Raw genomic sequence first — 25,664 nt, 5'->3', positions numbered from 1 at the left:
TTCTTCTGACCCAGTCCTCCAGGTCAGCCAACAAGTTTGATGCATACATTTTTGTCTCCACGTCGATTAAGGCTATCAGACGGTAGTTGGAGGGGTCGGAACGGGCACCTGACTTGTGTATTGGGTTCAAAATACTGCCCCTCCAAGAATCTGGGATGGTACAGGATGCTAAGATGGAAGAGAAAAGTGGCGTGTGGAGTTCGGACCAGAATGAAGAATTATGCCGGAACAGGGCATTTGGCAACCCGTTAGGTCCTGGGTCTCAATTTTTTAATAATTGCTTCAATAATGCTTGAATGACATTGAGACCAAATTAGCATGTTCATACTACTATAATTTTTTAGCACATTTGACAAATAACTTTTTCCTTACAGCTATCAAGTCACTAGAAAGTTGCTTTAGGTTTTTACTTCAGTGACTGGGACTATCACGTGTGACCATAAGTGTCTCACTGGAAAATTGCAATACCACAGTTGTTATATTTTCTGAGTTATTGCAGATGTGCCCCCAAATATGCCGTCAAAACTACAGATTGCAACATCAGAAAGGTTATTTCTAGCTGAGATTTATTAAAGGTTCTTAAAATCTTTATGCATAGATTACTGTGAACCACTCAACACTTTACAAAACTTGACTGATACCTTCCCTACTCTTGAATGCTTTATTCAGGTAAAGTGTGAGATCTTTGACCAGGGGGTGTTAATATTTAAAACTGATAGACTTATCGAGGATTTTGATATAAAAAGGAAAAAAAATCTATGATTTTTATATGTAACAAACATGATTGAAATAGTAAACCTTCTTTGTAAAAGAAACTTATGTTTATGTATTCATAAAACTCCATCTGTATATCACACTTTCCCCTTATTTCAAGTGGCCCTCTGACTTCAGAAGAAGCACAACATTTTCATTTCTTTTTAGGGTATTATGCCAAAAGGGCCTTCTGGTGAGACAGCAACATTAACAGTATGACATGGACGAAATAAATATGCATTGTGCAATACTGGTATACCTTTTTTTCCGTAATTCCATTATTTAGTCCTTGGTTAGGTTAAGACCGACAAAGCACACTGTGTCAGTCTCTGCATGATTTGTGCGGTTCATGTAATGCACAGGGAGTGCAATGTTTCCCAGTATCACACAGGTAGTAATGGATGCTAAACTGGTGACACTGGAGTAAATGGGTTTTCATAATAAATAATACAGAGCTGGAGAGAATCCAGCAGGAAGGTGTGTTAGTTCAACATTGCTCTTTAATATAAGAGATAATAGAGGTTTAGAACGCACCTCGACCATGAAGAATCCAGTCCAGAATGGGCATAACTGGTCGGCCTGCAAACTCCACAGCAGATTGCACCAAGGCCTCCTTGACCACCTGGTAACCGTTGAGTACCACAACAGAGGTGCGACCCAAAAAGATGGTGCACATGTCACGATGTTTTCGATGAATCTGAAAAACAGACATAACCAACAACAATCCAAGTTTAGCTGAAAGTATCTGTAATCTTACCATCAATAGCAACCATTTTTAATGAAAGAATTTCTACGCATGTTAAGAGCATTTTCTAAGTAAACTTCCTCTCCCAAAACTCCAAAACTCCAGAAATGTCATAGTTCTATTTGCTACTATATCAGTATCAACCCATGTATTTATAATAGCTGTCAAGTTGTTTCTGTTTATTTCTTCTGAAGTGCACATCACAGTACGCATCATTGCACAAAAAATAAATAAAAGCTAAAAGACAACTAACCTGTTACCAAGGACCTGACAAAAGCAGCCAAAAACAAAAGACACCAGAGAAAGATCTGTATAGAAGTTCACAAAAAAAACTTCAATGCTTTACAATAGACATAATGCTCCAATGTTACATGCTAGTGATAGTGAAGAACATTCTGGAGTTTGCCCCCAATACTGTGAAGGCTCTTCCATCGCATTATGCTTTCTTGACCGAAGGATCTTCAGAGGAGAGTAAGATCCAGATGGTATAGTGCGGGACGGGGCAAACTGGACAGCTAGAACGAAAGACACTTTGGCCCAGTCCGAAACACTGCACCATGTGATGGACCCTTTGCATAATCAGTATTAAATGTAGCGACAGACGAGCTTCGGAGACATGTTTATACTTACATAGGTCGTGTACCAAGTGGACCGCTGTGATTTGAGGACACTAATTTCCTTTGTTGTTTTCTGGGGAGTACAATTTAAATGTTGTTCCCACAGTCCCAGTGGGATAGAATCAGCAATCCTATGGCCTAGGATCATTTTACTTTAGGCAAAAAAGGGAAGGATTTTCCCTAAAGTTTGCAAGAAGTGTGTTCTAAATGGCTTTGAAAAGCCTGCTTCCCTGCCTTGTGTTGATCTTCTAGCAAGTCACTAGATGGTTGCTTTAGTTTTTGGAATTTACCTCAGTAATACGACAATCACATGTGTTCACTAGGGGTCTCTCTATTTACATGCTAGTGATCACAGAGATTAGTGCTGAGGTTGAAGAGACATGGAAGTGCATCCCGCTTTTACAGAGTAGCTACTGTGTTATCTACTCAGGCTGTAGTAGGACAGTGGCAGCAGCATTAACCTATAGTCAAAGGTACGACTAGCCCCAGCTCCCTCCTGTGCAGCCTCTCTTGCCTGGGGTCTGATGGCCTCCTATGTCTGGGATGTGTGTTGAGACTGAATGTGTTCACCAGTGAGAATGGATTAGTGAGCCATTGTTTTGTAGTGGAAACAGAGCTGGTATCTCTTCAACTGGACATTCCAGCTCCATTGTGACCCTCCCCAGGCCATGCAGGAGCTCAGCAGGCTGGGGTGAAAATACACCTTATCTGCCTTTAGGTCAGACTTCCTGCTGACCCTCACTTTGTTTTTGGTAATCTCCTGAGCCAGGGACCCGTTGTCTGAAGCGGATTAACATTCCATCATGGCTATAGTGGGTACAGGTACCATAGACATAGGCAGAGGACAGCACATCCTCCCCCCATGCAGTGACATTCAGGAAAACATGCATAAAGGATTTGAGGTGAAGCAGACATTCACAAGTAGTACACAGATGATTTGATCAGCTCGTCATTCACAAAATGGTGAAAGCATGGCATTGATGGCTAGTGGGTCTTTCAACATTTCACTTGTTTCCTGAGAGGTGCTACTCACCAGGGTGATTAGGGAAGTAGACATCTTGGTGTGGAATCCACTGTGGATTGACATGCACCGTGCCACACTTGGGAATATGGACTGGGTTTGGGAAGGTGTTTCTGTGACGGATGGGCCTGTGGAAATGAATTTGCCACTCTGAGGTAAGGAGAAGGAATTCACAGAAGCCCAGCACAAAAAACAACTATCTGTAAGGACCCGTGAGAGTCGCCTGCGGCAGAACAACCACTCTGAAGCCAATGAGACTCAGCAGCTGCTTGAGGTAAAGAAAACTGTTGCACATAAACATCGAGGAAACCTCCTTATATTCGATTAAGGTGAAACTGCATTGTCCTTGACCCCTCCAATGTGTTTAGGAGCCTTTGGCGGCCTTCCAGTTACAGTCTGTGGCAGGATCGCCATATTGAAGAATATACTATTTGAACCCCTGCCCACAGACTCAGGACTTACACAGTCTCTAGATGTTGCTCTTTCTCGCCATGCATCAGTAGCACCTTCCCTTTGGGTGGCCTGCCACTAGAAACTCAGGACAGAGGCAAGTGGGCTCTGAGGTCCAGGCTCCTGCCCCCTTCTGACAAGTCATCTTGTACTGGCATCTTGACCAGCAACTACCCTTCTATAGCTAGACCAGTGTGTTGTGTATGATGTTATTATGTTCTGAGCACGGGACCTTCATTCTAACTCTAGTCTACAGTCTTGGGTCCGAGCAGCATCTCTGGTGGGCAGTTGAAGCTTACCATTGACGGAGTGGGATGCTTTCCTGTGGTGCTGCATTTGCTCTAATAAACTACGTTTCTACTCATTCTTGACAACTGGATTATTACTTAAGCTTGGCGACGATCCGGGATTCGGCAGCACCACCATACGAACCTACATATGCATCTCGTTTTATTGGATTTTTGGGGGGTGGGGGGATTCAATTCCTCACGGCTGGATTTACTTTGTTTACTGCTCAGCCTGAGGACTTCTCCAAGGATTACTCTCCGTCTTTGCACTCTGTGGATGTTCTACTTATGCTTTTACTTGTGGCATTTTTTTAAAATAAGCTTTTTATTTTTTTTGTTTAAAGGGGGAAGATGTGTTGTGTCTGATGTTATTATGTTCTGAGCATGGGCCCTTCATTCTAACTCTATTCTGGAGTCTTGGGTCCGCGCCGCTTCTCTGGTGGGCAGTTGAAGCTTACCATTGACGGAGTTGGATGCTATCCTGTGGGGCTGCATTTGCTCTAAAAAACTACGTTTCTACTCAACTTTTGACGACTGGATTATTAATTAACACAGTGGCTTCTGGACTGGTAGGATTCCAGTTGTTGTGCCTAGACACTTACCACAAATCATCAAACACCTGACCCCGTGAGAGCAGTGTCCTCTCCAAGGAAGAGTGGGAATTCTCTTGCTTTTGGTGGGTGGAGAGAGTGCAGACCAGAACATTTGGGTTCATATCAACTACTGAAGCCAAACATCAGTGCTATTTATTGCTTTAGCTTTGAAGAGTAAGCATGTGCAACACCGACTGTGTATTCCAATGTTAACTGGTCTTATAGTGCTTAATATCTTGGTGCTATAACACTGTTAGGCATCAGAATTCTGGCCCAGAGGGTCGTCGCGACTGCTGGTCTTCACTGCGCATCTAGGTTTTATGTGTGGAATATTTTTCTTGTGTTTATTAAAGTGCTTTCCTTTATAAAGTTAAGAAGTAACTGACATTGATTTTAATAGTTCATATTAGTGGGCAAGCTGTACTTTGAGGTGTGTGACCAGCCTTGACTCCTTGAGGAAGCTTCCACCTGCTGCCACGCTACCCTGAGAGAGTGGAGTGCTTGAGAGAAGTACTCGGTCATATAGTTTTGTGGCCAGAGTACAGTGGTACCAGGACACCAATTGTAAACGAGTCCATAAGATGCACCGGAGCCCAGTAAGCTCCGAATGCCCAGTGCTCCAAGAACCAGGTCATTACAAGAAGGAAGTAAGATGTTCAGATTTTCTGAAATTGTATGGATGTCGAAATGTACATTTTAATTAAATCAAACCCCTAGATATGTGGCATGTAAGGTTGGGAGTTGCAGGAAGAGCACAGTCTTTTGGACCAGAAAGACATATCTCTAACACTCTTACTGCCACTCATTTTGAGAGATAATCTGACATCCAAGAATGCACTATTTAAAGAAACGGTTTCTCAGTCTGTCATCAAGGTCCTGGGAGGGAGGATTGGCTGTAGTTGGGTGTCATGGACCTAGGACAAGATTTTAAACCTGGAGCTATGGATCCGTGCCCCAAAAAGGTTGCACATAAATAATGAACAAGATGGAAGATAGTCAATATTAAATTCTGCTGACCGGAACAGAGACAGCAACACAACTTGCGTCCGGCCCGTCAATCAGTGGCCGTAGACGCCAGTCACACACCTCTCGGGCAATCCAACAAGATGGAATGATAAACTGTATTGAAGGCAGCTGACAGGTTGAAAAGCACCAGGAAAGCAAGGAGTCTGATTTGGAATGGATTGAAATGTATCAAGCATCGCGACCAACACTGACTTGGTATTGTATCTCAATTGGAAGCCCTCCTTTGATCGACCAAGTGTATTGATACAATAAATAATGAAATATTGCTATTCAGCTAGATTCTGTTCCATGGTTTCAGAGACAACTGGTACATAATAGGCCTATACTTTTAGGGTCACTGGGATCCAGATCTGATTTCTTTGGAAGAGGAATTACAATCCCCTTCTTGCATATGTTGGAAACCGTTATTTTACTAAAAGAGTAATTGATAACACGGGATAGTATTAGCAGAAGGCCAGGCACTAATGAGTAAATTATGGGAACTGGATATGGGTCTTCCAGGGAACTTGAGATTAATGAGAAATTTCCAAACATCATCCAGTGGCACCTCTTGCAAAACTGTTCCTTGTGCGAACCATTAGTAGCAGGATAAGGGAACAGACAATACTTTCGGGGAAAATTAGACGATGCGTTCATATATAGGATCGACAATCTTAGAAAGAGGTGGCCAGCTTGTCACAAAGAGCTTGGGAGCAGACACTGTCTGAGGAACAACATTCGTGCAACATGAATGACAAGACCACAGAAATAGGCTCACAATAGAACGATAATTTTTTTTCCAGGAATGAAAGCGGCTTTAGTTGCACATAATAGTGCTTTATATTGACTGGGCATTGCTTTAGGCATATTACCAGGACTGCTTTATCTCCATTTACAAACCAATTTCCTAATCAAAAGCTACCCAACTCAGAGTCTTGGGATATACCATTTGTTTGATTATCTGTTGTAACAACACGGACACAAACAGGGGTGTGGAACTAAATAAAATATCTACTTGTCCATCGGGCAGGACGCTTCATAAATCTACTTGTCCTGTAACAAAATCCACTTGCCCCTTTGGTGCCATGTAGTGCAGCGACACATTATGGTAGCAATCTAATTATATAAGAGCTCTGATATAGCCTCCTTGATTATGCCAGAGCTCATACCATAGTAGTGTTTGAATAATTGCAATCCCCTTATGTTGCCATGTTTCTGTAGATCTACATACTGGGGCTGAAGGTAGTGGTAGGTAATAGTTACAGGTTTCTGAGCGTTGCAATGTTTTCTTTTTCGTTGCAGGCGGAGTTACAGGGCGATCTGGAAGCAGGCCGGTACAAAGGGTACCTCTGCGCGGCACCATAGGGGGTGCCTGAGCCAAAACCGAGGAGCCTCAAGGGAGGTCCCGGAAGCCGTGTCGGCGCCCTGCTAGTCCTGCGGGCGGTTGTGGGCCTGAACAACCGGGGGCTTGCTATGCGACGCTCCGCCCCGAGAGGGGGGGCGTGAGTAGAATTACCAACGGCATGTGATCGTAGAAAGAATCACCTGGAGGGCAGCAACGGCGGGCATCGCTCCCGCGCTGCCCGGCTCATCAGGCGGGCAGGCGACCCAGTTGATTGCCTGCTCTTGGATCGCCCGTAAGATAACCCACCCATTACATATTCTGGAATTATGTAATAAACCTGCAGCATTGTTACCCAACACCAACTGTCTTGTGTGTGTCATTTGGGTAACCTATTATGGGGGAGGGGGGACAGCGGGGTGCCCCAGGGGGTACTAGGCAGGTGCTCATGATTGGGTCAGTCGCAGTGAAAGGCCGATGTCTCGGATAGATATCTGCTAAATTTTCAGTTTGCTTTTGTGAAACCTTCCCATTTGTGTAGTGCGTTTTTGTGGGACATTTCAGACCTTATGAACAGGCCTGGTTCTAGCATGGGGGCCGGGTGGGCCAGGCCCACACAAACATGACCTTTGGCCCAGCCGGTGACGGAAGAAGAGTCTACGGAAAAGGCACCTGTTAAGTTCTTCCTCCACATTGCCATTTTTTTTCAGTCTTTAAAACTGAAATTGAGCGGAGTGGTTTGGGGGTAGAGATGTGCGAGCTCACCAATTAACAGGGAGAGCCCCAGAGCTGATTGAAGGCTCTGGCTTGGGTTTTAGAGCCCATGCTCGTGCCGAATCCTGAAAATGTTTGCTAAGTAAAGCATGCAACAGACATCACATAAAATACGACACAGACACTTCAAAATTCATTTTTTAAATTTCTTTAACATATGGAAGCTTTGATATTAATCAGGGGTGGCCCCTCCGCTAGGGGAGTTTGCTTTTGCGCATAGCGGGCGTACCTGCTCTGCTCTCCGAGCAGGGCCGGGGAGGAGTGGTTTGCCCACTCCTGAGTGCGCAAAGACTGTTTAGTCGGCCCCCTCTTGCCACGCAAACCAGTTATGCGCACTCTGCCCTTCTCCATGCAGTCTGCATGGAGAACATGCCCACCCCTCTAGCCCTGGCTAAGCGCCACCCCGACCAATCACAACGCTTGTAATTGGTTGAGGGGAGGGAGCCTGGCTGCCTGCTTCCTGTTCATGCTGGAGCAGGAGAGGAGAAGATGCAGGACCCTGCGTAAAATAGGTTTTAACATTTTTTTTATGGATTATTGATCCCCCCCCTCCACCCGAGCTCCATGCCGGCCACTACTGACTGTCATAATGTAGCGCTGCACTGAGCAGTACCTATTCAAATTTAACATGAGCTTCAAGTCATTCCTGCAAGCACCTCACACTGACATTAATAAAGCCTTATAGGGCTATACCGGCTGTTAAAGGCCCGCTGCAGCGTTAAAGGCCCGAGCCGAAGGCGAGGGACTTTAACAAAGCAGAGGGACTTTAAAAGCCGGTATAACCCTGCTACGAAGGGCTATAAGGCTATTAGAACATTCTGCCACTAGAGGGCAGAATGTTCTAACAAAACAAAGCCTTCAGGGCGCGCGAGGGGATTGAAATCCCCTCAGGCTCCCTGAAGTCTTTGTTCACAGCCAGAGCTGTGAACAAAGACACATTGGAATGTTGGTGCTCCGGGCTTATACCAGCCATTATAAGCCCGGAGCGCTCCATTGTTTTCAATGGAGCTCCCAACATTCCAATGTTCTAATATGTTATAGTGTAGCCCTGCACTGAGAAGTACTTATTAAAATTTAAACATGAGCTTAGAGTCATACCTGCCCCGACCTCACACTGGAGATAGTGCCATTAGTGAACCTACAGGCAAGACAGTTGTCTCGTGGACCCTGTATGCGGCTGTTCTGCTTGGGTTTTCAGATCGGATGGAACCCGCTCTACAGAGCCCTTCTGACCCAAACCAGAACGTTACCCCCTCCCTAGGGCCTTTTTACACCTAAATGACCACATATATATGTACCACCTAAGGACAGGGAATTCCTATTATATATATATATATATATATCAAGACCTCACAGCCCAACCACAGTCTCGCGGCCTTCAGCAGACCCAGAATCTCCTACCCAGACGGCAGCAACACACACAGTCTCGCGGCCTCAGTCAGACCCAGAATCTCCTACCCAGACGGCAGCAACACACACAGTCTCGCGGCCTCAGTCAGACCCAGAATCTCCTACCCAGCCGGCAGCAACACACACAGTCTCGCGGCCTCAGGCAGACCCAGAATCTCCTACCCAGACGGCAGCAACACACATAGTCTCGCGGCCTCAGTCAGACCCAGAATCTCCTACCCAGCCGGCAGCAACACACACAGTCTCGCGGCCTCAGGCAGACCCAGAATCTCCTACCCAGACGGCAGCAACACACATAGTCTCGCGGCCTCAGTCAGACCCAGAATCTCCTACCCAGACGGCAGCAACACACACAGTCTCGCGGCCTCAGTCAGACCCAGAATCTCCTACCCAGCCGGCAGCAACACATACAGTCTCGCGGCCTCAGGCAGACCCAGAATCTCCTACCCAGACGGCAGCAACACACATAGTCTCGCGGCCTCAGTCAGACCCAGAATCTCCTACCCAGACGGCAGCAACACACACAGTCTCGCGGCCTCAGTCAGACCCAGAATCTCCTACCCAGCCGGCAGCAACACACATAGTCTCGCGGCCTCAGTCAGACCCAGAATCTCCTACCCAGACGGCAGCAACACACACAGTCTCGCGGCCTCAGTCAGACCCAGAATCTCCTACCAGACGGCAGCCTTAGCACAAGCTCATCCTATTATTACCGTAGTACATGACAGGGGAATCGGGATTACTATATATCAGATCACACAAAGACTATTAGTTGAGCACAACCTGTTCTCTAGTTCGAGGGGCTCGTTTCCCCCTCATCCAGTTACCACTTACCTGACCAGGATTAACCTCTGTTCATGTTGAGTTAACTCTGACTAAAAGAATAGGCTATCCTCCTATACAAAAATACACAACACATGCTAACTCACGACAAGCTAAATACTTTATTTAAATGCCACATGCACATTCGCAGAATACATCATATATATATATAACCTGCAAGGAAAGTGAAAGGTTAAGTTATACACTTCAAAGAAAAAGGGGTCGACATCACCTGAATTGTATGTAGCCTGTGCTCAATGGTCATCTAGGTTCCCTTCTCTCTCTGTGCCTCGGCTTCGCCTGGAAGTCACACCTCCGCAGTCGCGGATCTACTCCCTTCTCCCTCTCCGAGTCACTGGAACCTCTTCCTCATCGGCTACTCTCTCCTCTTTAGATTCAAGTTCGTCATCTGTCTTCCCTGGAATAAGTAGTAGCTTTTTTGCTAACGGCCAGATGCCGCCTATGGTCTAGAAGCAAGTACCCATATCTAACTCAGACTTTCACTAATATAGAGGTGCATTCTCTCATGGAAATTTCCAGCTCGAAACCTGCCGCCCACCAAATTCCTGTACCTCCCCGTGCCAAGGACACGTTCCCAGCCGGCCGGCCTGATGTAGTGTCTTCGGCAGGGGAAAAATACACTCCTTCGATAAGGGCCGGCCTGAACCGGTTCTCTCCGAGCGAATAACACCTCATAACTAAAACATCGCCCTCCCTCTAGAAGTGTCCCAAGCTGCCGGAGCAGAAAGAAAGATGGAGTCTCTCCTGTCTGAGGCCTACCAGGCCTGAATTCAGCACGACTCCATGAAATACCCTCACTATAGGGCAAGTTATCCTCGATGCTAACGAATCTATCCCCTAGGCTATGTATGTAGGCCCTGATCTATGGGTAGGAGCACGGGATCGTGTCAAAGTGTCTAATAGATAGGCCCTATTCACTACTCTAGTCCTTAGACTTGGATGGAAAGAGACTGAAGTCATATTGATCGCTCTACAACACAAGAAGGCCAGGAAAATCAAGCAGTACATTTCACCCTTGACTTCAGTCTATTATACATACATTAAACAGAACTAACATCGGTGGAAGAATAATATGAAACAAAACTAACCGATCTATGTCTAGTACCAGATGTGCAGAATTGAAGCAGTGAAGGGATACACTGAATAAAACAACAGATAGAAATCAAAACAGCAATAGCAATCAAAATGCCACCTAATATGTAGCGTAGCATATGCATGTCCGGTAACCAATTAAAGAGCCAGTCAAACCAGCCCTGATCAATGTGTTTTCTAACTTCATCGGTTAAGTCATGCAATTTATCTATGTGTGTACGAATGGATTGTGTATGATCAGATAAGTTAAAACAGCAGAGGCCTTCAAAATCTGAGCAACCATGTCCATGTTTAAGCAAAAGATAATCAATGGCTGCTCTATTTTGCAAAATGGCCCTACGTTCACCCTGGGCGTCTAATAGCAAGTCAGACAAGACTGTAGAAGTATGATTAATAGATTTAACCATCCAGCAAGCCATTTTCCCAATGGATTTGGCATTGTAAACCGCCAAAGCAGGAACACCAATAATTGAAACAGCTAGGCTAAGGTATTCAGACTTGGAATATAAATGCAAAGATGAGTCACAATCCTCTGGTAACATCACTGTATCTCGAAGCACACGAGAGTTGGCATTTGGATGTGATGAAAACATTAATAAACTCAATCTAGTAATGGCACACGGGCCTCCGGAAATGTTTGCGGGGACATATGGCCAGGAAGTATTACCACATGAGAAAAGCCATCCGGCAGGTAGCAACATCGCACGATAGTGACTGGGAGTAACTACCAAACTATTGCAAGTCATATTGTTCTGGACTGAGACACATGTCGTCGGTGTCCTCTGGAAACACAAAGTTCGTTCGTGAGGTGTAAAGGAAGTGGCGCCCCTTAACTTGAGGCGTAGGCATTCAGAAATTGCATTAGGATTACATGTAAGAAAGAAGCATAGGTCACCTTGTGTAATATTATACGTAATTATTTGGGACTGGATGGGGAGTTGCTCATTCGGCAGTTCAGTACACAAAGGACAATATACATGGGTAGCAAAATCACCCAGAATAATATTCGGACGAGCCTTCGAAATGTTAAAGATACTGATTAAAGTCTCCAGCGAGGCGGGGACAGCAACTAGGCAGGTCGCAAGAATATCGTGCACAGATCTCATCGGTGTCAAACAGAAGTGAGGGGCATCAGTTACTCTTTTGGCCAGTAAGGTCCAAAAGTTCGATGATGAATCCCACGCATTGAAGGAACGCAACACTCGGGTTCCCAGTTCATCCCGGGTTGATGGGATCCCTTCTCTCTCGCCGAAGTAGTCCGAAGGGAGTCCAATGCCGGCACATCCTGCAGCAACAATCCAAAGAATGATCTGAAAAAGAACCAAATACAGGCATTAATCATTCTCGTAAATAACATTTATCAGCTGGGACAGCTTCCCAGCTATCTTTCCCTGGCCTCATAACCAAAATGGTATTATCCTGACCGGTGGCAATAACCTCTGCTTGTTCAGGGGGATTCTTAGGCGATTGCACCCAAACCTTGGCCCCAGGGTTATCCGTAGAGCCAAAGCCTTTCTGGCCACGTACAGTTAGCAAAGTTGGGGCAGTGCCTTTCATTATTTCACCACTGAAAACAGGCATAATGAGTAATTGAGCCACTCGGTCAGTACGATGTATCAGCAAGTCAATCTCACTGCTATTTAGCAGAAGTACCTTAATCTCTCCCTGATAGTCGCTGTCGATAACTCCTCCAAGCACCTGGATGCCTTTTACAGCCAGCCCCGATCTAGGGGCGATCAATCCAAAATTCCCCGGTGGTATATGAATACCAACACCGGTAGCAATGATGACCCGATTTTTACTTTCCAGAACGGTGTCATCCATAGCATGCAAGTCTAAACCTGCCGACCCTGGGGTCGCTCTGCATGGAGCCAGAGCTCCGGGAGTAATTTCCCAATACATCACAGTTTCATTGATTACATTAGGCATAGTCTCAACATTTGGGGGAAACAAACGCATAAGCGGAGATTCAGCATTTAAAAAAGGACGATTATTCAGGATCAATAGTGCTTGGGGTAAAAAGTCTCGCCAATTTTTATACTTGTCATCTGTTAACTTTCGTAACTGATCCTTTAGCAGGCCATTCAATCTCTCCACCAGGCCTGAGGCCTGCGGGTAATAGGGTATATGAAATATCCATTCAATATTATTTTCCACACAGAATTCCTGTACCAATCTTCCACGAAAATGGGATGCATTATCAGATTGAATTTGGAATGGCACACCATAATACATCATAATCAATTCTAATGTTTTTATGGTATTCAATTGGGTGGCTTGCTTACATGGAAGAGCTACCAGCAAGCCACTATATGTATCGACAATTGTGCAAACATATTGACAATTTCTACTCATGGGAAGGGGCCCGATGTAATCAATCTGCCAAATTTGAGCGGGCAGTTTCCCGCGATGTAAATGGCCTCTAACAATTTGGGGTACCTTACGCTGTCTGATATGTTGACAGACGGGACAATGTAAGATAACATTTTTGATTAGATCCAGGGGAATATAAATTCCTCTATCAGCAGCCCACCTGCTAGTGGCCTTCTCTCCAAAGTGTCCTGCCTTCTGGTGTGCCCATTTCGCCAATCCCGCAATATCAGGATCTTGTCTGTCCACCACTGCCTCAGCAATTTTAGATTTTTCATCTGCAATGTTATGAAAAAATTTGTCAAGGGAGTCTATTGGGGTGTGAGCATCCACATGGAAGATGGTAACAGTACTCTGTGGGAGCATCTCCCAAATCTCTTGCCATAACTCTTTTCCCCACAATTCTTTGGAGTGTAACCTCCAATTATGGGAATGCCAGGTCGGCAACCAAACAGCCAGTCCATTGGCAGTGGACCAGGAATCGGTGAAGATATGACATGTACCAGGTAACTCCTGTTTCAAAACTTGGTAAACAGCGTAAAGCTCGGCAAATTGGCTACTCTTCCCTTCACCAGTTGTGCTCAACAGTTTCTGTGTGATCGGATTATAAGACACCGCCTTCCAGTGCCGTGTCGTTCCAATAAACTTCGCCGACCCATCTGTGAACCAAACATGGTTTCTGTCCTCAGCGGACAAATCATCAAAAGATCTACCCCACTTGACAGGGGACTCCTGTTCTAAAGGTACGGAACACTCACTCTCAGTCTCAGTCGATGGTGCTTGCGCCACTTGCTCATGTAAAAACGCAACTCCTTTCGGACCCACACGTGCCCTGTCTTGTATGTACCATTTCCATTTAATCACACTCGCCTCCTGAGCATGCCCAATTCGATGAGTTTTTGGTGAACTCAAAACCCACTGCATAATAGGAATTTCAGGACGCAAAAATATGTCATGTCCCAAAGTCAATTGCTCAGTATCCACCAAAGCCCAATAACAAGCAAGTAGCTGTTTCTCAAAGGGTGTATAACGCTCACCAGCATCAGGTAGCTTTTTGGTCCAAAACCCTAACGGTACCTTACTCCTGCCTTGTTTCTGCCATAGACTCCAATTTGCATAAGGGCCTTGCACAGACACATTCAAATCCACATCACCATCACGTACAGGCCATAGATCCATAGCATGTTGAATTGCCTCTTTCGCCAGACTAAATGCATCTTGCTGTTGCTTACCCCATTCAAATGCATTCTTTTTACGTGTAATTCGGTACAAAGGGGCCAATATTTGACTCAAATGAGGAATATGCTGGCGCCAAAAACCAAATAAGCCAATGAAGCTCTGGGCTTCCTTCCTATTCCTCGGAACCGAAAAATCAAGAATCTTCTGTTTAACTTGAGGGATCACCTCGCGGTGTCCCTCGTGCCAATTAATACCTAAAAATTTTACAGCTTGAGACGGACCTTGTAATTTATCCGGGTTGATCTCCCAACCTTTCCCACGCAGACACTCAATGACTCTATCTAATTGTGTCTGAACATCCTCTTGTGTTTCGCCTTGGATCAAAACATCATCAATATAATGACATATCTGAATTTTGGGATGAACTGGTACTTCAGCCAAATGTTCTGCCACCAGCCGGTGACAAATCGTAGGACTATGCACATAGCCCTGAGGAAGACTTCTGAACGTCATCTGACGCCCGTTCCACGTAAAACTGAACTGTTCCTGACACTCAGGGGCAATTGGAATAGAAAAGAAAGCATTAGCAATATCGATGGACGCATACCATGTACCTGGATGTGTTTGGATTCTTTCAATCAGGGTGATAACATCCGGTACTGCAACAGTCAAAGAGGGCGTGTGTTTGTTCAATTCTCGATAATCAACAGTCATGCGCCAAGAATTATCACTCTTACGCACCGGCCAAACAGGATTATTCCAAGCAGAAGTAACTGGAGTTATAACGCCTGCATCAACCAACTCCTGAATGGTGGTACTAATCTCTTCATGACCACCCGGAATACGATACTGCTTCTGACAAACCACTTTGGTCGCCTGGGGAACTTGTATAGGGGGCATCCTTAAACGACCAACCCGTATAGGTCTGGACGAGATATAATGCGTCGTTCCAAATTGGTAACACCCATCATCAAGATGCAACGTCATTCCCTTCAAAATATCAATTCCAATTATGAATTCTAAGAGTGGCACCACTAATACAGAATATTCCTTTCTAGGGATTCTACCTATTCTCATTTCAAGCAAAGTTTGAACTGCAGGGGTTTCTTTTCCTCCTAATCCGGTAATAGTAAAAGGCTGCCCTGTAAATTTCTTTGATTTTCCATGAATAAGAGTGGCCTCCGCTCCTGTATCAACTAATGCTCGGGCCCTTTGGATATTACGATGTCTCCAATAAATATCAATATCTACATAGGGTCTGTTATCTCTGTGAGCCCATCTGTGTACCGGAGCTTGACCTATTTCCTAGTCATTCTTACTGCATTCTGTGTACCAGGACAAATCAGGATAAAGACTCTCACGTTTCTTAGGTATCGATACCTCCTGTTCATATCCATCTCTATTACGAAATGGATTCCTGTCCTCTGCATTGTACTGCAGGTTTCGATCGGCCAAACTGTGTCGATCCTCTCTCCTTCTCAACTCAGGGGATTGATCCCTATCATCTCTACGTCTGCTGTAAGCATGATCATTTCTCCCCCTTTCCTTTTCCCCCTCTCTCTCCCTGTCCCGCTCTCGACGGGGAGACAGATCACGTACAGGACGCCGATCATCACGACGATCAGAGCGCCCACGGCGATCATCATCACTGCTACCATCAGAACAACCACGATCACACGCAGTCGTTCGAACACGCCGGGCACCCTCCTTCCGATCCAAGCCCCGTTTGCGAAACATCTCCCACAAACGAGCAGTAGTCTCACCATCAATGTCCTCCCGACGCACACCATCAGCCAAAAGACCAGTAAAGATATCACGTCTAGTAAATTTATATTCACCAGGAGTACGAGTGTCAGGCCGGGACTGACGTTCAGGTTTAAACCAGTCACCCAACTCACCGAGTTGGCGTACCGATTCCAACACTGTAGATAGTACATTACCAGTCTGGTTAATCAACAAAGTCATCATGACCTGCTTGTAGGCAACAGGAGAAGAGCGAATGATACGATTTCGCACAGAAGAAGTCAACATCCCATCAAGCAACCTGTCAGCAGTGCCCAGAAAAATAGCCGTTTTCATCACTTCTTCCTTAAGACGTTGCGCAGCATCACGCAAGGTATACCATGGCTTGTCATTGACAGGCCAGTCAGATTCAGTAGGATACTTCAAATTACAACCCTCAGTCGCCAATTGGAGCAAAGAAATTTGACCACCACCATTATAGTTACGAAAATGATCTTGCACAGTAGAATCCAAACTCAAAGAACAAAATTTCAAACAATCGCCAGTATCCAACATAATACCAGCAGCGCCTAGTTCATAAAGGCGCACCATCCATGTGAGCAAAGCCTCACCAGTCCGCTGCCGAAAGCGCAGCAAAATGTCACTAATTTCTTGTTGGGTAAAATCTTCTAAACAGTCTAAAGAAACACCCTGCGGAGCATTGGGAGACTGCTGCAACTTCCGACGAAAAACCGGATGCGCAGAGACCACGGGACGAGCATCACAAGGAGCTCGAGCAGTACTAGTAGAGGGACAATCAGTGTAAGAAGCATCGATGCCGCCCGAAGAGCGAGCGTAATCACGGGGGGCACCATCAGAGGTGCGAGAAGCAGACTTACATTCATGACGGGAACGAGAAGACTCGTGCTTGACAGACTCCTCACCCGAGGAACAAGACGTAGTCGAGTCCCAGATATTACCATCCCATTCATCAGGGTTCCAATCTAGTCCAGCTTTCGCCACGACCAGACGCACCTTACGCGTCGAAACTCGACCACGCCTGTTCTTGTACTTATAACGAGCAATCCGCACAGCCGCCCTTTCGGCAACCGTTTGGTAAGTGTCAAGTTTGTCAGAAAGCAACTTATTTTGACACCGCAATAAAGTATTAGAATTCTGAATCTCAACAAAGTGTGCCTCCACATCCTTAAGAGAGATCTGCAATTTCAACAATCTCTCATGCAGAATCCGATACGCAGACAGAATAACCCAACCTCTGCGCCCCAAAGCGGGAACCTCCTCACCCTTCAATACAGGTGCCGTCTGCAAACAAGTAATCACGTCAGCCGGTTCCGCTGACTCCAAAGAAGAGTTCCAATTTTCACTCAGACCAGTAGAGTCAGCCCACTCACGGGCTAAGGCTCCATAAGGCGTTGAATCCCATCCGGGAATATCAACGGACAATTTAAGAGTAGATTTAGATTTCTTAGAAAACATCGCGAAAAAGTAAGAAAAAGAAACGCAGAGAAAGAGAAGAAAAAAAAGGAAGAGAGAAAGAAAGAGAGAAAAAAACTATACACGCAAATATATAAAAAAGAAAACCACGCACACGCTGAAAGCAAACACAAGACAAAGACAACGCACACAGGTTTCGTAAACAGTTCGTGACGCCAAATGTTCTGCTTGGGTTTTCAGATCGGATGGAACCCGCTCTACAGAGCCCTTCTGACCCAAACCAGAACGTTACCCCCTCCCTAGGGCCTTTTTACACCTAAATGACCACATATATATGTACCACCTAAGGACAGGGAATTCCTATTATATATATATATATATATATCAAGACCTCACAGCCCAACCACAGTCTCGCGGCCTTCAGCAGACCCAGAATCTCCTACCCAGACGGCAGCAACACACACAGTCTCGCGGCCTCAGTCAGACCCAGAATCTCCTACCCAGACGGCAGCAACACACACAGTCTCGCGGCCTCAGTCAGACCCAGAATCTCCTACCCAGCCGGCAGCAACACACACAGTCTCGCGGCCTCAGGCAGACCCAGAATCTCCTACCCAGACGGCAGCAACACACATAGTCTCGCGGCCTCAGTCAGACCCAGAATCTCCTACCCAGCCGGCAGCAACACACACAGTCTCGCGGCCTCAGGCAGACCCAGAATCTCCTACCCAGACGGCAGCAACACACATAGTCTCGCGGCCTCAGTCAGACCCAGAATCTCCTACCCAGACGGCAGCAACACACACAGTCTCGCGGCCTCAGTCAGACCCAGAATCTCCTACCCAGCCGGCAGCAACACATACAGTCTCGCGGCCTCAGGCAGACCCAGAATCTCCTACCCAGACGGCAGCAACACACATAGTCTCGCGGCCTCAGTCAGACCCAGAATCTCCTACCCAGACGGCAGCAACACACACAGTCTCGCGGCCTCAGTCAGACCCAGAATCTCCTACCCAGCCGGCAGCAACACACATAGTCTCGCGGCCTCAGTCAGACCCAGAATCTCCTACCCAGACGGCAGCAACACACACAGTCTCGCGGCCTCAGTCAGACCCAGAATCTCCTACCAGACGGCAGCCTTAGCACGAGCTCATCCTATTATTACCGCAGTACATGACAGGGGAATCGGGATTACTATATATCAGATCACACAAAGACTATTAGTTGAGCACAACCTGTTCTCTAGTTCGAGGGGCTCGTTTCCCCCTCATCCAGTTACCACTTACCTGACCAGGATTAACCTCTGTTCATGTTGAGTTAACTCTGACTAAAAGAATAGGCTATCCTCCTATACAAAAATACACAACACATGCTAACTCACGACAAGCTAAATACTTTATTTAAATGCCACATGCACATTCGCAGAATACATCATATATATATATAACCTGCAAGGAAAGTGAAAGGTTAAGTTATACACTTCAAAGAAAAAGGGGTCGACATCACCTGAATTGTATGTAGCCTGTGCTCAATGGTCATCTAGGTTCCCTTCTCTCTCTGTGCCTCGGCTTCGCCTGGAAGTCACACCTCCGCAGTCGCGGATCTACTCCCTTCTCCCTCTCCGAGTCACTGGAACCTCTTCCTCATCGGCTACTCTCTCCTCTTTAGATTCAAGTTCGTCATCTGTCTTCCCTGGAATAAGTAGTAGCTTTTTTGCTAACGGCCAGATGCCGCCTATGGTCTAGAAGCAAGTACCCATATCTAACTCAGACTTTCACTAATATAGAGGTGCATTCTCTCATGGAAATTTCCAGCTCGAAACCTGCCGCCCACCAAATTCCTGTACCTCCCCGTGCCAAGGACACGTTCCCAGCCGGCCAGCCTGATGTAGTGTCTTCGGCAGGGGAAAAATACACTCCTTCGATAAGGGCCGGCCTGAACCGGTTCTCTCCGAGCGAATAACACCTCATAACTAAAACATCGCCCTCCCTCTAGAAGTGTCCCAAGCTGCCGGAGCAGAAAGAAAGATGGAGTCTCTCCTGTCTGAGGCCTACCAGGCCTGAATTCAGCACGACTCCATGAAATACCCTCACTATAGGGCAAGTTATCCTCGATGCTAACGAATCTATCCCCTAGGCTATGTATGTAGGCCCTGATCTATGGGTAGGAGCACGGGATTGTGTCAAAGTGTCTAATAGATAGGCCCTATTCACTACTCTAGTCCTTAGACTTGGATGGAAAGAGACTGAAGTCATATTGATCGCTCTACAACACAAGAAGGCCAGGAAAATCAAGCAGTACAGCGGCCCAGATCATTATAGAGCAACGTTAGTCTATTACATCAAACACAATGGGTATTTGTATAGTTGGTTTTCTGATTTATGTATTTGAATGTGCTTTATGCAGAAAGATGAAGAAAAATAGTTTTGCTGAAAAAAAAATATTTGCCAAAGATCACACAATTTCTGTGGGGAAGCTGCAATTTATCCAGGTTTTACGTTTTCACTTTGTACAAATCAGCCACTAAATGGCATCTATTTGTCTATACTTTTTATGTTAATGCTTTGTTTTGACCTCTTTGTCCAGTTTTTTTCCTGCAGTTTTTATGTAGTGCCAACTCAACCTAGAGGTATTAAAGCGCTTCATATGAATACCGGTTACATTACACATGGTCACGTTAATTTCTTTTAGGCACTGCACACTTACCCAGAATTACAGGATATTGAGCCAACCCCGAGACTTGAACCTATCTTGTTCAGCTCCAAAGTTGGAAGCTCTCGCCGTAATACCACATCCTGGGTACATTGAGGGTGGAAGGCAGAAGTTACATGAAAGCTTGGCTTGTTATGGGCTCAAAGTTCCAAGAGCACCTAAAGTTTTTACATGCGTAATACAGAATATCGCAAGACTGGTACATGACATTGATAATTGCAGGGCACGTAGTTTAAGAAGACATCCATTCCTACAAGGGTACCATTGACCTTCAAGGTTCGTTTACTGCAGTTTCGTACTTCTATGAAAACACATCAATAGATATTATTTTTTAAGGATGTGATGCTTTTTTCCCTGTGCTATTCATCTACAGGATGTGTCCTATAGAATAAAATGATATCCTTGTTCACTACTGTTCTTGCCATCTTTAAATGGCTGAGGTCATTATCCAGAAGGATTGCTTAGAAAGTAGGGATGGGGAGGGTGCTTCAGCACCGTCAAAGTCAATATGCTGAGCTTCAGAAGGTGAATGGGAAATAAAGAGGCTTTTTTACCTCGTCTCCTCTACATTGAAAGCGAGAGATCAAATGTCAAGTTATGTCTTCTGTCATATTTCTCCTTTTGTTTTTATAATCTTCTAGTTGGCACCTCTTTCTCTTCCTCTGCCTGAAACTGAGAGGGTTTTGGAAACTGGACTATATATAAATATATCAATCCTGTTGAGGCACAGGGAGTGTAATATGTTAGGCTATAGGATGTCATTTTTTTAAAACACTAAATAAAATATAAATACCTGTAAAAGAACGGTATGCATTTTAAAAAAAAATGGCAGTTAGGAAAGCACTATGAAGCGCATGTTTTAATTGAATCAAGACACTTTACTTGTTGATGTGCAAATGATAAATAGTCTCTGAAAGGCAATTTTTGGGCTTTATATAGATTCATATATATATTTATCAGTGCAACTGCATATCTCTGCAAATTTAGTGGCCATTTCAATGAAAAATGTGTTGCCTTTAAATGACAGTGCACTACCACACTATACTTTAGCAATATATTAGTAACAGTGTGCTTCAAATTGCACCAGCAGCTAACTTCTAAACCCTTACCACTCTCCTTCTGAATGGGTGTGCCTAATTTGCTACACTTATTGTTTGTGACGCTGGGATTTTTCACACTCTCTATAACTGCAGTATTGTAATTTTGATAGCTGCACCCCAAAACACAAATGTGTTCTATCACCACTTTGAGTGAGTTGAAAGCTTTCACATGGAACCTGAATAGATCTGTCGGTGACCAGTCTGGTTATTGCATAGTTAGCTTACCCTTCCATTCTTCTCAGAGAACTATTTTATCTCCTCTAGGGATTTATTTGACCACATTTTCACAGATTGGTCTCCAGGTGGTTCCACTTAGGGCCTTATTACAAGTTTGGTGGCCCAGGAGTGGTGCGCCACGCCGATGGGTTGCTCCCTCACTGCCAAACCCTTGATCCCACCACCCGCCAGATTACGAGTTTTCTTGTGTCTGGCAAGCAATTTTTGGGCGCCCCACGGCGGTGCTTCTGAAAACAAGCACTGCAATGGGAATGCCAAAAACAGTTCCTGCATGGCATGGACTGTAAAGTCCATGCCATGGAGGAACTGGGGTGCATGCACACAGGGGTGTACATGTTGTGCCCACTGCATGCATTCCCATGTAAATGGAGAACAGGGGTGCCTGTAGGGCCACCTTTGTTTCAGGACCGTCGACTTTTCATGGAGTAAAGACCTTCATGACCACACTGGTGGTCCTGAAACTCATAAGATGCATGGCAGTGCCACAGCGGCACCACCAGCATATACTGAGGTCCTGATTACTATGCCAATGCAGGGGAACGCCGGCTCCCTAGTGGCTGTGCAATGGCAGTCCAACCGCCAAAGTTGTGACATAGTGGTTGGGGTGCTGGTGTAGCGGTGTCTGGACCATCACCGCTGCGCCCCAGCGAGTCTGGCGGTCCAGGGACTGCCAGACTCTTAATTAGGCCCTTAGTCTTTCATCCTTCTGAGGTCAATAAAATGAATTAGCATTGAGGTGAGTAAAAGAGGCATCTGTTATGATACCCCAAGGAGTGAAGATGTGTTTTACAAATACATATCATGCTATCTAATTTGGGCTATAGACTCGCCCAGCATGGAGTACTGTATAGAACAAGGTATTATTGACTATTGTTGTATTCTCAAATTTTCCGTTCACAAATGAAACTAGCATTTGGTGTTGGACACGGCACGGGAGATCCGGTAGTACGGAGTACTAGCCTATGGCGGCCCCACGCACTTATGTGCAAAATGTGTGCCTCCCTTGCGCCCGTGAGGCCGCCATTGGCTAGTGAAAGTGGACCGCCGTTGCAAAGTAAATAAAGAAAGTAGTGCAGCCGCTATAGTCAAAGGGGACCATACTGGCAAAGTAAATAAAGAAAGGAGCGCGGCTGCTATAGTTAAAGCAGATCATGCTGGCAAAGTAAATAAAGAAAGGAGCGTGGCCGCTATAGTTACGTTTTATTCATTCGTTTGACATCATACAAGGGAAGTTACTTTTTTGTTAAGTTGCTTCTATGATGCAAAAGAGGATTAACAACAGTCAAGTGATGAAACTTCAGATCACATGTGTGTTAGTGAGGCTTCACACATTACTATTTTATGAGTGAAGCTAAAAAAAAAGAACACGGATCTGACATGGACAGGGGAGTGAAGGACTAATACCGCATTCAGTACTGTACCTGGGTATGGGAGAGGTGGGTGGGTTTGGGTAGCTTGGTGAATGATTGAGAATCTTACACTGCATTTTGACCATGTATGTTAGGGAAGTTTACGTAGCTCCTCACTGCTGTCTAGCTCATAAATGTTCTCATTGTCCACTTAAACATGCTTAAAATATTTCCCTAAACGAAAGAATCGGCTCAGTCAATGTTGATTTAAATTATTCTCTTCCTTACTTCCTAAAACCGTGCCTCGGATTTATCCCAAATAACCAATTTACAAATGGGGTATCAAAGTTCTGTGAGTAGTTTTGTGCCTCCAAAACCCTCTGAAAAGATTTTCCCTTCTATAAGGACTATCTACCGTAGTCTTGTAGGTTGGTACCTCTTTAGTCAGGGGTTACTATCACCCAAATCAGTTTCACTCATTTTATTGAGTTAGGATGTCACACTGAGCACTAGCTAGATTTTGAGTTCAGCTGCCAAACAGGTTGCATGTACACAGATCTGAAATTTGTCATACATTTCCAGAAGCCTAGTAGAGCCTAAACACAGCTTTTATAATTCTGCTCATGGGTGTCAAATTCCGGTCAAGCCGTGTAGGTTATCATATTTGGACTAGGGTGGAGGCAGGAAGGGAGTGCCTGCCTTGTGGGGATGCGGCGAGAAAAGTCAGGAAACATTGATGTATAAGAGGGTCTATTGCGCCATTCCACGCTGGTTTGAAAAAAATAGTTTGCGACACACCCTTTGATATAAACCTCCAACAAGTGTATTGCTCAATAACTATTGCTCAGAAAGGCAAAACTGGTATACCGTGACCCAATTGGTCGAAAACTGAGGGGTTTGTGAAATTGCAATTTTAGTGTGATTTGTGGACTGCCCATCTGTTGCAATACTTTTTTCATACACGAGTTACTAGAACACGTGTTCAAGCAGAAAATGTCTAAAGGCAAAACATTTTCTATGCAATTTAGTGTTCAGCAGGAGAAAACTAAATGAAATCCCATAATGGAAATTTTGAGGTTTGCTCTCACGCAAGATTCTTGAATGTCATAATTACTTTGAGGTAATTTACATTTCACCCAGGCCTAGAATGTTTCTTTTATGCAGTGCTTCTGATAATCTGGATGGTCTAGGGAGGGAATGTGAGATGCCGGTTTGACTGCTTGGGATCTAGGCTTCTGTCAGAGGTTACTGCTGTTGTAAATGATCAGACTTCTCTTTAAAGCTGACAACTTCTTCGTTCACCTCTACTGCAGGCAAACTACGCTCTGTTAATATTTTAAAAGATCATGATTATCTACCCATTTACCCTATTTTAAAGAAAATCTTCATTATTTCAATGTAGTACTTCCTTCGAGTGAAAGTACCATGGTTCACCCACTGGCTTATTGGTTGCAACTTTCTTCTTAAGAATGATGGACACTGCTATTATTTTATTCTTATGTTTTTATAGTGCTCCATGCGACCCTAGGGTCACCTGGAAGCACCAAGAGGGGTTTAGAGAAAAATAATAATGGACCAAACAACGGTGAAAGTGATGAAATTGTTTTTAATTTTTTTTTTTTTTTTAGTTTCAGCCAGAAAAGAAAAACAAGATACATTAGGAGCATACAAAAAAAAAAAAGATACGTCTGTAATTCAACTTATTCCAACCCCCCTTCAACTTGACAACAATTATTACAGTTGCAGTTACCGCAGCGGCTGAGCTGACGTCGTGGGGCCCTTTGTGTTATTAGCTAATAGGTTAAAGCATGGGAAGAAACGGCGAGAGATCCTACGTAGCTGAAATCAAAAGGATTATTAACCGATTCCCAGCCTGTTGGCGGTAACCCTGCGATCCTTTTTAATCCAACTGGTCATTAGCCCCCAGATCTGATGACCTTTCTCTTTCGCCCGCCACCCCTTACACTTATATAAAGCCAGCTCCTGCATATGGATGGATAATAGCCTATGGAGCCAGGCCATATATGACGGAGGTTCATTATCCTTCCACCTTGAAGCTATTAAAAGCCTGGTGACTGCTGTTGTAATAAATATAAAATCTCGATAGGGTCTTGACAGCTTAGCCCGATTATCATATCCAAATAACATCATGGGTGCGGTAATAATAATCACTTGATTAGTTACTTCTTGCCAAAATTCCTCAATCCACCCCCATTTTAACAAACTGAGAGAATTACATGAGAAGAACATATGTGTGCTATCAGCCGGGCCCAAACCGCACCTTGGACATTCATCCGACTCTCTTTTCCCCCATTTGAACAGCTTAGCTGGGGTAAAATACAAATTAAACAGGGTTTTATAATGCTGTGCCTTTAAGTTGGCAGCCAAAAAGATGTTTGCCCCCAGTTCCATAGACATATCTTTAAAAAAAACACGAAAGTGATAAAATTGAGGGAATGAGACTTGTAAGGAAATGGCTTCTGCCCATCAAATCCACCTGGACTTTTTTTTTGCTTTTTGACTCCCTGGTATGTGACCTTTTTACCATGGATGAACCTCACAACCTGTGACTCACCCATGGTAAACTCATGATAAATGGACTGTGCAT

At 44.9% G+C, this 25,664-nt stretch overlaps 1 pseudogene; it reads right to left on the bottom strand.

Moving 5' to 3' along the window:
• The window catches only part of LOC146772833 (cytochrome P450 2J2-like), a 69,664-nt pseudogene extending 44,000 nt beyond the window's left edge, over window positions 1-25,664 (bottom strand).

The sequence above is a fragment of the Triturus cristatus genome, chromosome 12 (genome assembly GCF_964204655.1).
Source record: "Triturus cristatus chromosome 12, aTriCri1.1, whole genome shotgun sequence".
NCBI lineage: Eukaryota > Metazoa > Chordata > Amphibia > Caudata > Salamandridae > Triturus > Triturus cristatus.
Note: the sequence above shows the minus strand (reverse complement) of the source record. Positions and strands in the feature narration are given on the sequence as shown.